The 15315-nt window shown below is 34.8% G+C and overlaps 1 non-coding gene across 1 annotated transcript; it reads right to left on the bottom strand.

Annotated features, from left to right (window-relative positions):
• Positions 1-14942: 14942 nt before the first annotated feature.
• Trnai-uau (transfer RNA isoleucine (anticodon UAU)) lies at positions 14943-15052 on the bottom strand. Its single transcript has 2 exons — positions 15015-15052; positions 14943-14978 (listed from the first exon to the last, which is right to left on the bottom strand). It is a non-coding gene; the product is annotated as a tRNA-Ile (tRNA).
• Between the last annotated feature and the right edge of the window lie 263 nt (positions 15053-15315).

Raw genomic sequence — 15315 nt, forward strand, 5'->3', positions numbered from 1 at the left:
ACTGGACTACCAACCTGTACATTTATACCAGGTCTGTATAACCCCCAGTATCATAGTGTTACAGTATAATGTTATACATATATGTGGGTTAGACTGGACTACCAACCTGTACATTTATACCAGGTCTGTATAACCCCCAGTATCATAGTGTTACAGTATAATGTTATACATATATGTGGGTTAGACTGGACTACCAACCTGTACATTTATACCAGGTCTGTATAACCCCCAGTATCATAGTGTTACAGTATAATGTTATACATATATGTGGGTTAGACTGGACTACCAACCTGTACATTTATACCAGGTCTGTATATAACCCCCAGTATCATAGTGTTACAGTATAATGTTATACATATATGTGGGTTAGACTGGACTACCAACCTGTACATTTATACCAGGTCTGTATAACCCCCAGTATCATAGTGTTACAGTATAATGTTATACATATATGTGGGTTAGACTGGACTACCAACCTGTACATTTATACCAGGTCTGTATAACCCCCAGTATCATAGTGTTACAGTATAATGTTATACATATATGTGGGTTAGACTGGACTACCAACCTGTACATTTATACCAGGTCTGTATAACCCCCAGTATCATAGTGTTACAGTATAATGTTATACATATATGTGGGTTAGACTGGACTACCAACCTGTACATTTATACCAGGTCTGTATAACCCCCAGTATCATAGTGTTACAGTATAATGTTATACATATATGTGGGTTAGACTGGACTACCAACCTGTACATTTATACCAGGTCTGTATATAACCCCCAGTATCATAGTGTTACAGTATAATGTTATACATATATGTGGGTTAGACTGGACTACCAACCTGTACATTTATACCAGGTCTGTATAACCCCCAGTATCATAGTGTTACAGTATAATGTTATACATATATGTGGGTTAGACTGGACTACCAACCTGTACATTTATACCAGGTCTGTATAACCCCCAGTATCATAGTGTTACAGTATAATGTTATACATATATGTGGGTTAGACTGGACTACCAACCTGTACATTTATACCAGGTCTGTATAACCCCCAGTATCATAGTGTTACAGTATAATGTTATACATATATGTGGGTTAGACTGGACTACCAACCTGTACATTTATACCAGGTCTGTATAACCCCCAGTATCATAGTGTTACAGTATAATGTTATACATATATGTGGGTTAGACTGGACTACCAACCTGTACATTTATACCAGGTCTGTATAACCCCCAGTATCATAGTGTTACAGTATAATGTTATACATATATGTGGGTTAGACTGGACTACCAACCTGTACATTTATACCAGGTCTGTATATAACCCCCAGTATCATAGTGTTACAGTATAATGTTATACATATATGTGGGTTAGACTGGACTACCAACCTGTACATTTATACCAGGTCTGTATAACCCCCAGTATCATAGTGTTACAGTATAATGTTATACATATATGTGGGTTAGACTGGACTACCAACCTGTACATTTATACCAGGTCTGTATAACCCCCAGTATCATAGTGTTACAGTATAATGTTATACATATATGTGGGTTAGACTGGACTACCAACCTGTACATTTATACCAGGTCTGTATATAACCCCCAGTATCATAGTGTTACAGTATAATGTTATACATATATGTGGGTTAGACTGGACTACCAACCTGTACATTTATACCAGGTCTGTATAACCCCCAGTATCATAGTGTTACAGTATAATGTTATACATATATGTGGGTTAGACTGGACTACCAACCTGTACATTTATACCAGGTCTGTATAACCCCCAGTATCATAGTGTTACAGTATAATGTTATACATATATGTGGGTTAGACTGGACTACCAACCTGTACATTTATACCAGGTCTGTATAACCCCCAGTATCATAGTGTTACAGTATAATGTTATACATATATGTGGGTTAGACTGGACTACCAACCTGTACATTTATACCAGGTCTGTATAACCCCCAGTATTCATAGTGTTACAGTATAATGTTATACATATATGTGGGTTAGACTGGACTACCAACCTGTACATTTATACCAGGTCTGTATAACCCCCAGTATCATAGTGTTACAGTATAATGTTATACATATATGTGGGTTAGACTGGACTACCAACCTGTACATTTATACCAGGTCTGTATAACCCCCAGTATCATAGTGTTACAGTATAATGTTATACATATATGTGGGTTAGACTGGACTACCAACCTGTACATTTATACCAGGTCTGTATAACCCCCAGTATCATAGTGTTACAGTATAATGTTATACATATATGTGGGTTAGACTGGACTACCAACCTGTACATTTATACCAGGTCTGTATAACCCCCAGTATCATAGTGTTACAGTATAATGTTATACATATATGTGGGTTAGACTGGACTACCAACCTGTACATTTATACCAGGTCTGTATAACCCCCAGTATCATAGTGTTACAGTATAATGTTATACATATATGTGGGTTAGACTGGACTACCAACCTGTACATTTATACCAGGTCTGTATAACCCCCAGTATCATAGTGTTACAGTATAATGTTATACATATATGTGGGTTAGACTGGACTACCAACCTGTACATTTATACCAGGTCTGTATAACCCCCAGTATCATAGTGTTACAGTATAATGTTATACATATATGTGGGTTAGACTGGACTACCAACCTGTACATTTATACCAGGTCTGTATAACCCCCAGTATCATAGTGTTACAGTATAATGTTATACATATATGTGGGTTAGACTGGACTACCAACCTGTACATTTATACCAGGTCTGTATAACCCCCAGTATCATAGTGTTACAGTATAATGTTATACATATATGTGGGTTAGACTGGACTACCAACCTGTACATTTATACCAGGTCTGTATAACCCCCAGTATCATAGTGTTACAGTATAATGTTATACATATATGTGGGTTAGACTGGACTACCAACCTGTACATTTATACCAGGTCTGTATAACCCCCAGTATCATAGTGTTACAGTATAATGTTATACATATATGTGGGTTAGACTGGACTACCAACCTGTACATTTATACCAGGTCTGTATAACCCCCAGTATCATAGTGTTACAGTATAATGTTATACATATATGTGGGTTAGACTGGACTACCAACCTGTACATTTATACCAGGTCTGTATAACCCCCAGTATCATAGTGTTACAGTATAATGTTATACATATATGTGGGTTAGACTGGACTACCAACCTGTACATTTATACCAGGTCTGTATAACCCCCAGTATCATAGTGTTACAGTATAATGTTATACATATATGTGGATTAGACTGGACTACCAACCTGTACATTTATACCAGGTCTGTATATATAAACCCCCAGTATCATAGTGTTACAGTATAATGTTATACATGCCGATATTATCTAGAACGGGCTGATTTGACACAGACATGCTGATCATCTAATGGGGACAGTGGATTGTTTGTAAATTAGATAAAAGTGAAACAGTATCTGTTTAATTTATGAAATTTATGTATATGGCCTGTGTAACATTTAGGACTAGCGATCGCAGTCCCAATGCAATCAAGACAAGCTGTTAGCAGTAAACGGGCCATGCCAATCGTCATACAATCGTGATGGTGGACTGGTTTAAGCATTTTAAATGCATTATTTAAAAGAAACAACTTCAATTTTAAATTGATCAAAGAGATTACGGATATTTTCCAGTTTTTACTCGGGAGTTGTTCCATCATTTTCTGTGATGTGAATCGGTTAATTTTGTGTTCAGAAAGTCAGGATTAAAAACTTAACATACATTAATTGGTTATATAATAATAGTTACATTGTATAAGCTTACTTTGGAATTTGATCTAAAATTTTCAGTTAATGTTATGCAATATTTAATTAAATATAATTTTCAAAAAAGAACTAAAATATTTGTTCCATTGATATTGCACTATCAGCCAGATTAACTCTTCATATGTATATGCATTTTACATTTAATAAAGAAAAAAATATTTTAAAATAAATTGGACCATGGACCATCAATACAACTGATTCTTTACCGGTAATAAAATGATACAATTTTAATCAAGTTATGACATCTTTTAGTCTTTTTAAGTTTCTGCCTGCTAAATTTCTAACTTATATTTAGCAGACTCTACTATTTTTTAAAGAAAAAGACAGTACAGAACAACATTCATATTTGCATACACTGCATTAGATAGAAAAAAAAGTTTTTTCTTTAATAAGTAATATTATCTCCCCTTGATTTATGCTAAATTTGTACCGCGCGCGACACATGTTTTGGTTGGAAAATGTCGTTCACGCACTTTCTCCCCCATGAGTATTTTGAAAAGTTTGGCAAGTATGTCCATTACAGAACACTATAAAACAAAACAACCTTCTAAGTGTCTTATGGATTTAGAGTACACCCACCTGACTGTTTTCCTATGGTGCTGATTGGACGTCAGCAGTTTGTGGATTGGTGCCGCTCCCGTGTTAAATAATTCTCGTACTATATGAATGTCATTGTCAAAATGGATTGGATGCCGTTTTTTCTCAATAAGTCTTTCCCTCAGCTTCCTCTTCTGACTGACTAGAGGGAGCAAGAAGAATTCTCTTCGTTCTTCAACAGTTTGATCACTTTGTCGTTTAATCACATTTTTGCACATAAATTGATAGGTATCTCTTCTGGTAAGCTACTGTGTTCTCTTGATCTGTCGTTGAGACTCAGCTTCTCAGTTCATCTCCCAGCTGATGGTCATGGTATTCGTCACCTGACGAAGTGAACTCTTTCCTCAGGAGTCGGTAAGTACGGTGAGGATACTGCAGCGTATGTTTCACTGATGCCTGTATAGCTTTCCTAGGCGATTGGATGACCCCAGTACGACCCCTTGGGGGGTTGGGTCAGCGTTGTTTTCTGATGTTGACGGTAGGTAGTACTGATGTACTTGTTATCCTGGCAACACTGTGGGTTTCATCCTCCCCCCTCCATACCTAACTTTGTCCAGAGAAATTTAATTTGATAAACAAGTACGTATATAATCTGTTCATAATGTTTATGTATATTCTACATGAAACAGTATTATCATAAATGTGTATGTATAAAATAGCGTTATTTTTATGTCTTATTGCTGGTATAACATGTATCCACAGGTAGCCTGTAACTTACTGTTTGATATATTTATAGTTATATCTCTTTAAGGATATTACATATCCAGTGATCTGTGAATACTATATTATAATATAAACATTATTTTACGGGCCCCGGTTGCATGCATGTACATATAGATTTAGAGGATAGATCATTACATTTACCATTTTGATGACATCACACCCCCTATACCTTATGTATGTGTCCTGTCAGAGTGGTGTATTAAATATTGTTATTTGCCTGATAAGGATTAAATACTGTATGAATTTTTCATTTTTCATTAGTTTATCATTACTCATTCTTCTACATGTACAATATGTACACCCCTGTATCTGGCATATAGACCCCTATGGACTAGACCTGGTAGATCTATTTTATCTAAATTCAAAAGGTTTACAGATGTGTCAGGACAAATCCTTCATAAGCCTGGATCAGCCCATTTTAATTCACATGTTCCAAGATATACTTCCCATAACTTGAGAGTAGTCCAGAGTCCAGCCGTTTTTTATCAGACGGATAAAACTGTCGTTTAGGGACACGTCGTAATGTTTCACAAGGTTGTCTCTGTTCGTTGCTATATAACGTTGCTTGGAGTACAATGTACGGGTCCGTCAGGTTTTACCACTTTGAAAATATCATTTTTAATCCTAACGAATACTACCAGTCAAGGCCAGTCCAACAAATCAGGTCCTTTTTCAGGTTGGGGGACCAATCCCGTATTGCTGGATAGTCCTGCATTTGAGTAATATGTACTGTATTTTTAATTTTGTTACGCAAATGCAGGATTCTATGAAATGAAAAGTGATAAAGTTGATTTAAACATTGTCATCAAAAAAGGGCATCATGATTTTTATATGGCATCATCACTAATACAACTTTCCACATTATTACTCAAATGGAAACAAATTTCATCATCTAAATGTTTGTAAAAGTCACAAACAAAATCACCTCTATTGCTTACTATGGGGCTAAAAATAGAACACAGGTAAAAGTCAATCAACCATGACATTTGCACTAAATTTCCCTGATGGCTATACACTGTAGTCTATGGAGAGCACCTAAATTGTCACTTTATTACAAAGTGAGATAATAGAATTCAATAGTTTCATAAACAAATACATAAAGTTTTCAATTAGTTATATGGGTATGATGAAAATGATGACGCCCCTTTTTTGATATACAAATTTTTAAAACAACTTTATCCATTTTCATTTATTCACATAATCCTGCATTTGTGTTACAATTTTATCCTCAAAATACTGGATCTATACTCAAATGCAGGATATCCTGCTTATTCGGGATGGTCCCCAACAGGGCCCTTTTTCCCAATGATGTTATAATATTAAGATAGCAATAATAGGGTCACGTCTATTGTATTGTTAAATAGACGTGACCTATCTTAATTATAACGGCATACATTGGGTGCAAAGGCCAAGTGGACCACCTCGTACATACATCCACTGTGAACATTGTATATTAAACGGAAATCTGCTCAGATTACTGTCACCTGTCAGTTTTGTCAATTTAGTGTCCCCATTGGCGTTATTTATAAGATCTGGTTATGATATGATTTTGGATATTTAACTCGTGTGAAAACACTTTGGATATGTTTGCTTTTTGTATCACATAGCATTTGGACACCACGGAATAAAAGTGTGGTATTTGATGAACTTATAACAATTAAACATACGAAACATCTTAGCTTTGGTTTAGGTTGCTCATATTGATTCCCGGGAATTTTAATGATTTTGGTGAATGGGAGTGATCTATAAATTCAATAGCTAACTCCTCTTCACGGAAGTTATCGTTCTTATTTCGATTAGCACTACATGTATAGTATGAATAATCAAATCTAACTAATGTCGTATTACAAATAAAGCCACACACGCTGTTGAAAAATGAAAAGGACTAATTTATTCATTTTAAAAATTGATCATTTATAAGTAAATACAATGGTCATGATTTGTTTAAGAAGGTGCAGGATAAATTTTGTTTGAATATCATTATGAAATATTGTTGTTTTTCAAAATAATGCATGATCTCGTAATTTATGTGTACACCACATTTCCCCACCCCCCAGGACAATACGCATTTGCATTTCTATTTTGTTTTGTTTTTGTTTTAAAACGGCTAATCGAAAGAACCAAAGATATTATTCTCCTTGAAATAAAAAAATCGTACATGATACAGATTTAACAACCGTAGTGCATAAGAGTTAACAACGAAGTACATTAGAAGTTGACAATGTATGTAATGCACCTTGAGTTATCTTCGTTGTGCATTAGAGTTGACAATGGTAGTGGCCACTGTAGTACCTCCATCGTAGTGCAATATAGGATTGCAATACAATGTAAGCTGTTTAGTATTATGCACTACGTATGTGTCCACATTCGTGTGACACTACATTGTGCACTAGTTCCTTTATATAAGTTACACCAGATAGATTTAATGCCACACACTTCTTTTTTACATACACCAAACCTAATAATTAATTGCAACAAGAGTTCACAGGTAAATGAGTAAAAGTTTAAAACATTTTAGTGTCCTTTTCTGAATCGCATGTTGTTTTGAATCCACAAACGGTTTATTTGTCACATATGTACATGTATACATTCAACAGTCACAATATGAAAATAATGATATAACAAGAGCTCGTTAGGGAACAGCCCAGGCTCGTCACTATTCAGAAGAAGTTTGAGGATGTTTTCCAGTGATTTACATTTTTAAAACATGGAAATTATGACAATCTTGACAGACTCAAAAAAATCATATATGGGCCCCCAATTTGGTTTTTTAATTTACCATCGTTCAGGCAATCCATACACATTAAGTAAAATAAAATCATATACATTTATATGATGACTTAAGCATTAAGACAATAGTCAAAATAGTAACTTGCTCATAAACTTTAACAATGGGAAATATGACTAAATTAACAGACTCAAACAATCCCTAAATGGGTCCCTATCTTGGTTTATATTATCACATTCAGCATTCACATACACATTAGGAAAATAAAATCATAAAAACATTTATGATTACCTTATAGCGTGACACTTTTGAACGAAAGCAGTCAAACCTTGCTCTAATTCATTACACGTGAAATGGGACGCCATCGCTGTCGCCGGGGTGGACGGGGCCATTTGTACCAGTCATTAGAAGTCCCCCCCCCCTATCGATAGGACGAGCAAAATATTAAAAAAAATAATAAATTTTTGAACTTTCCTTCGTTGTATTCATAAATGATTCTATCACTCTTGAAATACCTGTAAACGTGTGATCTTGACAAACGTAATATTAAGAGTGTGTTCCATTTTGGGTCATTCTGATATGCTGAATCAAAGGTCCTGGATCAGGCATAATTTCATTGCTCTCTATTTAATGATAAATTCAATGCACTGTTGATATGTAAACTAAGAATACGAATGAATAGCATTTACATTTTTATAGTTTTTCATTTAGGACATGATAAATACACACTTAAACGGCATTACACAAATTTATCATTTCATAGGTGCATTACGAGTTACCCCAACTTTTACTAAAGATATTATGTAAGATGGACAAAGACAATCTTAGACTATGGAAGCTTAAAGCATAAGAGGTTTCAAATAGACAATGTTTATAAGAGGGCTATTTGCTTCTTTCTTCATAGATGTGGTATGCTACATTTAAGAAGTAGTACATGCTATTATATGATAGATAGAGAACAACTTTACCATGCACTCATAATTCAAAACTAAAAATTAAAATATGTTGGCTTGTGAAGTGACGAATCTTCTTATAAAATAAGTTTCATGTTTTTTTTGGGCTATTACTGGAAACGAGTTGTCCTTGTCTTATTCCCATCGACGATAAGTTGTGTACGCCGTGTATAAATGTAAGCGGCATCTTAATTTCCTATTACATATCATTTCCATTACAATAAAATTTTCTATTCGCCATTGCTCCACCGGTATGTAGTCATTTTAAAACTCAACGTGTACAAACGAAGTTATAACAATGAGCATGGTGAGTATGGAGTGGAAACATGTATTTACATAAGAATGAAAATATGCACGTATAAGTAAGATCTTCCTGCATTGCTCCCACATTCTTGGGTGAAAATATATAATAATACAATCTTTTTATCATAGTTAATTAAAAAGAAACTATTAATGATATGATTTGGTGATAGTGTTTACTATTGAAAAATTTCCTTTCTAATATGAAATTAAGGCACAAAAGCCTTGTAGAGACCGCAGCTACATAAGAAGTTTGCATACATTTTAAAATTTAATACCATATTCCTTCATGTATCAAATTCCTATATGGTTTACAGGAATCCCGGAAATAATAGTTTTTACATGGATTAATGTAGTGTTAGTAATGCCTTACGATTATACATGTACTTGTACATTGTTATAAATGTACAGTGTACAAGATCTGTAACAACTTCGGTAGAGTCCAGGTTACTTGTGTATGTACACACAGTTCGATGTTATGTACACTAACGGCCGTGTACAGTGTAACATGTTTATGTACAACCACTGTACATGATTGGTGCACTACGATCGTGTGACAGTGTACATGTTATGTACACACTGTACATGGTTATGAACACTACGTTCGAGTACAGTGTACATGTTAATGTACCGACTGTAACAAGATTAGTGTACCCACTACGGTCGTTTTTTCCAATTCCCTCTGTATTTCATTTAGAATTTGGTAAGGGGAATGGGATAAGTGCTTTCTAAGTTAATCGCTACTTGTAACTTGTTTGTGATACCAATGATTAAAGAATTGTTTACAGGAGGAGGAAATGTAGCTGCCGAGATTGGGATTCGAAGTTCCAGACCTAGTTGCAATCCCCACTTACACAGACTGCACTACCTTTTTCAAAAGTAATCGCCCTCGGGAGCGATCATATAAGGAAACCGTATATACACCGCCCGTGGGTAAATGTAGGCCAATTTTGTATAAAAGGAGAGGATGAACTGTAAGCACGCGCCGGACACCGGGAATTCGTATCCCGGGTCCCTCCGAATCACTTAGGCGATTGCTCTAACGCTGAGCATACCTGGTCCCCGATAATCGACAAAGTCACTATTCCACTACATGCATAATTTGTATTTACTTTCTTTTTCATCAAAAAAATATAAACAACATATAATGTATTGTTTTTATCAGAAATCATTCTATGTTTTCCCTCGTTATTTTATGATTTTTAAATATATACATGGCAAGGCATCGTGACCAGCTGGTATTTCTAGATATCATTTAACTCCAAAAAATAATTGATATTTGTTAGAAAGGTAATTGCCTTTTTTGTTTATTCTTGTTAAGTTTGATATATGGTCTCTTTTATTTATATAATAATATTTGATAAAATGACCTTACAGTGTTACAAAATACGTCATTTGTAAGATTCCTTTATTTCTATAATTATCATCACACTGCCGCAAATTTATAAAATTATCTTTGGCATAAGTCATTTATATGAACTAATAAAGCTATGGATACCTATACTATGAAGATATCTTCGATATAAAACTATAAAATTATTTTTCTGTTCACAAAACTCATTTAAAAACTGTTATCTGAAAAACGAATAAACAAAATAAAAAAATTAAAGACAGTTTGAAAATTTAGTCAATCATGCATGAAATCTTATGAGGCTATATATTAAGAGATTTGTCGTTTTCTTCCTTACCTCATACTCGAATATGTTGATTTGTTTAACAAGCGTAGCAGCCTATATTATACAGCTTTATGGTGCTTGACTTTACTGATATAGGCTTACGTTTACAATGGTTCTGTCACGTTTATTAAATGACCTCATAAGTGTAAGAATGATACAATAGATAAAAATCGATAATACAGGCTTTTATTTTTGTTTTTCCAGGTATGCCTGGCAAAACTATGTAGACGGTAAACGGTGGCATAATCATTTTCGAGTCGGTTCCCAGATCTATCGCCGTGATATATTTCGCTTAATTGCGAGATTCTTTACCTGGTTCAAAACCAGAGCAAAGAAATTCTTAAGGTAAAAGAACACAACCCACATTCGTGTGTCAACCAACACCCGTAATTGGATATTCGTCGCGACATGTGGAGATTTCTGAATTTGTAAAAAGATTTTTTTAAGTTTTTTTTTTCAAAGCAACGCCCCAATTTTAAAAGATTTTAAGAATAATCTATGTTTTACCAAGTATTGTAGTGTAGATTTGGACCTTAAATGACAACGTTATTTATACCTCATGAGGACAATGATTTATAGCTCTATTTAATACGGATAGTTTAAAATCTTATTATAAGACCACCTCAAGTTTAAAAATGACACTCTGCGTCCTGGTGAGGAATCGTACTAACAACCTCAGAATTTCCTCGTCCCCTGTGGTCTAGCTCCAGGGAAAGGTTACTGCTCTATAAAGTACGGCGCCGCTAACCGATTTGTGCCCAACCCCCCCGGAGCTAGTTACTAGTGTGTATCCTCGACACGTTACTTAGGGAGTGTAGATGTCTCGCAGCTAGTGTTAGACTATTCCGTTCATTATTAACTCATGACTGAAGGCAAGCAGGGATTATTCAGTAACCATTTATATTATTCAATGTTTAATACGTTCGAATTTTTGAAATTAACGTGAGCCGAATTTTTCTGTTTTATTTTCATTTGTATATTAATAGTGAACTGTCGGCTAGGATGGCTATAGCCTGCAATATTGGGTAGCTCAAAAGGACTTTTTGTCCGATAATCGTGGCCGAATGGTATGTTGGCCGGGTCACGTATATTTCGATATAGGATGGCTAAAGTTGGATATAACATGGTGTGTGTGAATGTATCCTTGTAGTATTTCTTATATGAAAAATTAAAAATAAATAATCTCTCGTCAAAATTGTTCTGCGTACGATAAAAAAAATATATTTAAAGGATGGGAATTCAAAACGTCCCCACGGGCTACTTATGTCTGGTGGTTACATTTCCACCAGCCTCGCTTTCAATGCTTTCTCCCTTTTCTTTACTTTAATGGTCAGTACTGGGGAAAACTAAGCAGAACTTACAGACCGTCTATTAATTGGGAGAACTTTTGGAAGGCCAATGAACGCTATTTTGACTGGTTTTCTGTGCCCGACTTTTCACTTTATACTCCTCAAACACGTATTAGGTTAAAGGATATCCACATATGAATAAGGAGACATTTTATTTCTTGTAAAAATGATTTTGGTAGGTGGTATAATCACTTGAACAGCTAGCCAAATAAAGAGCACTTGCACTGAGCATTCTGCAACGATAGAAGATGAAGTTTTGTCGGCATAATATAAATTGTTTGAACAGCTTGAGGATTTTACATATGAGCTGCCTTCAACTTTCAAGCTCTTCATTCACGCTGCTGGGATTTTTCACAAAGGGGAAAAATGGCGGTCGCAAACTGAAGTTGTCAGTGTATAGGATCGAATTTGTAAAGATTGTGGGTTTTTTCTTATATTTCTAGTATGTGTGTTTCCTTGGAAAGTTGCTTCGGCAAGAAGGGCAGCGCCCTTGTTATGAATATAAGGCAAAAGCCTCTGAAGAAGAGCGGCTACATGTAAACAGGTAAACCTGATAAATGATTATAACATCATAACTATTTATATTGTTTATTATTATTTTTTTTCTACGAGTATAATAACAATAAATATATTTCACTGACATGCACATGCTATCGAAAATAAGTTAAGACAGACAAAGCCTCGGAAGAGCGCAGCTACATGTAAAAGATTAGACTACTTGGAGGCACGACGACTTTTCGGCGGGACACACTTTCAATAGTTCCCCAAATCGTACTGGAAATTGGAATCTATATGCTCAGACAGTGTTATGGTTAGTTAGCTTTAACGCGGCTTTGGCCCGCGCAGAGAGCCTGTGCTATTATTTTGAATTTAAGGACAATTAGAGCGCACCATATCATGATAACTTTATATTGTCTGTATTTTTCTACGAGATTAACAATAAATATTTCACTGGCATGCACATACTATCGATAGTTAGAAAGAAATCAAAAAAATCCAAATAGAATAGTTCAATATACTTCAATCCTGTTTTTATCAGATGCAAATACCATAAAAAAATACGCGCGAATCTGTGCCGTCATATTTGGCGTCAGGTTTTGTGACGTCACTGCTGACGGTGCCGTGCGCTTGTGAACATGCATAGTATAATATTTGACCAGTACATTTATTGCGTTCGTTCTTGTATATGTGTATATTAAAACTACTTACAATAATTTTAAAGCGTATACTGATAACACATTTAGTCTAGTACAGAAATTTCAAATCTCGTCGTGCTGATAACGAGAATTAAAACATGGCTGCCTACATGGAGGCGCGAGACTTTTCCCGCGGGGCACAATTTCAAAGTCCAAGGGGTACTGGAATGTATTGGAACTATATGCTCACACACGTGTTATGGTTAGTTTCGTCCAAAATTGAAGGTTACATAAAGAATGACATTTAACATGAAAACAATAAAAAACATTTTTTTAAAAGCAAATCGATATCTACAAAATGTGTTTAAGTTCAAGTTTAATAATTAGTAATCAGTTGAGATTTAATCAAAGCAATAAAGATCGCATGCTTTCATGAGTCTATACAAAAAATACATTTCCTAATCTAAACTCCTCTAAAGCATTGTTTGAGAAATCATAGCCAAATTCTGTACCCAAAAAGGTGTTACATAAATCAAAATCTGTTAAATTATGAAGCGATGACATGAATTCTTATCCAAATTTATTCACCAAAAAGCACCAGTACTCGTCAAGTATTTCGCTATTTTTATCACAATGCAAAATAATTTAGGTATGGTCATTAAAAAGCATTTCACAATATTGACATAATTCTATACAATTTGATATTCGTGAGTTTACACAAACATTCAAAATACAATGTACGTGATAATTATACTGTGGGAACTTTACAGCGATTTCCCAAAGAAAGCAACATATTTTGAGGGTGAATTCATTTGAATCTAATAAAATCTATATCATTTGACATACGTCCTAGACGTGATCTTTCATCAAATTTGTAAACATTTTTATAAACAAGTGTTCGCCAATGTTTTTTACTAGGAGAAGTACCATTTTTAATATAATTAGTAAAAGAATCATACAATGAGTATTTTCGTAGTATACTTATGATGTCTGGAATGAAACCTTGTTGTTTTTCTGCATTCAAAAAATACGTAAAAAATATGGCGACAAAACTTCTGTGAATCAAGAATTCACTATCCATGGCAACAATTCTTCTAACAAGCAATAATTTTCTGATGTCAATGCATTTGTATATGATTCTATGATAACCCAACAGAGCAATATTACACACATGTCCGTCCTGGTCCTCATCCTAAAGCCTTGACCACTTTGACGATAAAATTCTGCGCTTTTTCTAGCATATTTATCTCGGAGTTATTATGAAGCCACAACTCACATCCGAATAGAGCAGATGGGTAGATCTTAATTTTGACCAATTTAGCAATAATTGCAGGGTTCAAAGGATTAGGATGAGCACCTGACTTTAGAAATGACATAATACCAGTTTTTAACTTACAACATGCCTTTTTAGTTCTTTCGACACTATTTCTATATTGATTTAACAATATATCAACGTGTTTGATTTCAGTAACTACTGGTAGGACACAATTGTAAAGTAAAATATTATATACATTGTACTTTATGCGTTTATTGAAAAACACCGTAATATTACTTTTAGTTGAAGAGAACGTAAACCGCCACTTCCGACTATAATTTTCACATATGTTAAAAGAACAATAAAAAGAAACCTGCTCCGGGTGAGGATCGAACTCACAACCTCCGCATTCCTCGTCCTGTGTCAAGCACAGGGAAGGTACTGTCTATAAGTACGGCGCGCTAACCGATTGTGCCACCGGAGCAGTTAGTTGTGTTATATCGACACGTTACAAAGTGCATGATGTCTCAGATAGTCTTACTAATCGATTATATTAGACGACACACACGAGGCCTGATTGTTAAAATGGATCGATAAGATAAAACTGATATTTTATTATCTCTGAACATTCGCTCCGTGTTTATGATCATTTTAAAACATTCAATGTATCAGTAATGTTTTTTTACATTTTTTTTATTTATAACATACAGACCGTGTTCTTTGACGGAGTTAAAAACATTTTGTAAT

Source organism: Argopecten irradians, chromosome 8 (assembly GCF_041381155.1).
Source record: "Argopecten irradians isolate NY chromosome 8, Ai_NY, whole genome shotgun sequence".
Taxonomy (NCBI): Eukaryota; Metazoa; Mollusca; class Bivalvia; order Pectinida; family Pectinidae; genus Argopecten; species Argopecten irradians.